We start from the raw sequence: 481 nt of genomic DNA, 5'->3' as shown, positions 1-481 counted from the left end.
TGTGTGTGTGTGTGTGTGTGTGTGTGTGTGTGTGTGTGTGTGTGTATATGTGTGTGCCTGAGCGGGCGAGCAGGTCCGCCGACCCCGCGCGTGCGCGCATGTCCCCCTCCCTCGCCGGGCCCCCTCCAAGACCCGGGTTCGGTGGTCGCATCACGGCCGATGCCTGGCTGCCCGTCTTCTCGCTTGCCCCGCCCGCCCACACGCCCCTGGATGCTTCCCTACCTGACTGCCAGATCCTCTGCCGGGACCGCGGCCGTCCGCTCGTCGCAACCCCGAGTGTGGCCCGGGGGTCCAGGCTGGGGGAGTGGTGCCGCAGCCTGTTCCGGGAGTGTGCCGAGCCCTTGGCCCGCGCCCGGTGCTGGCCTCCGTCCGCGGACACAGGCACCGCCATCCACCCCGCTCACGGCCCCGGCCACGGCCATTGAAGGCCCCTCGGCCAATGGCCGGCTCGCAAGACCGCGCACTTCGACCTCGGGCAGAG

Source organism: Fonticula alba, assembly GCF_000388065.1.
Source record: "Fonticula alba strain ATCC 38817 unplaced genomic scaffold supercont2.11, whole genome shotgun sequence".
Classification (NCBI taxonomy): domain Eukaryota; order Rotosphaerida; family Fonticulaceae; genus Fonticula; species Fonticula alba.
Note: the sequence above shows the minus strand (reverse complement) of the source record.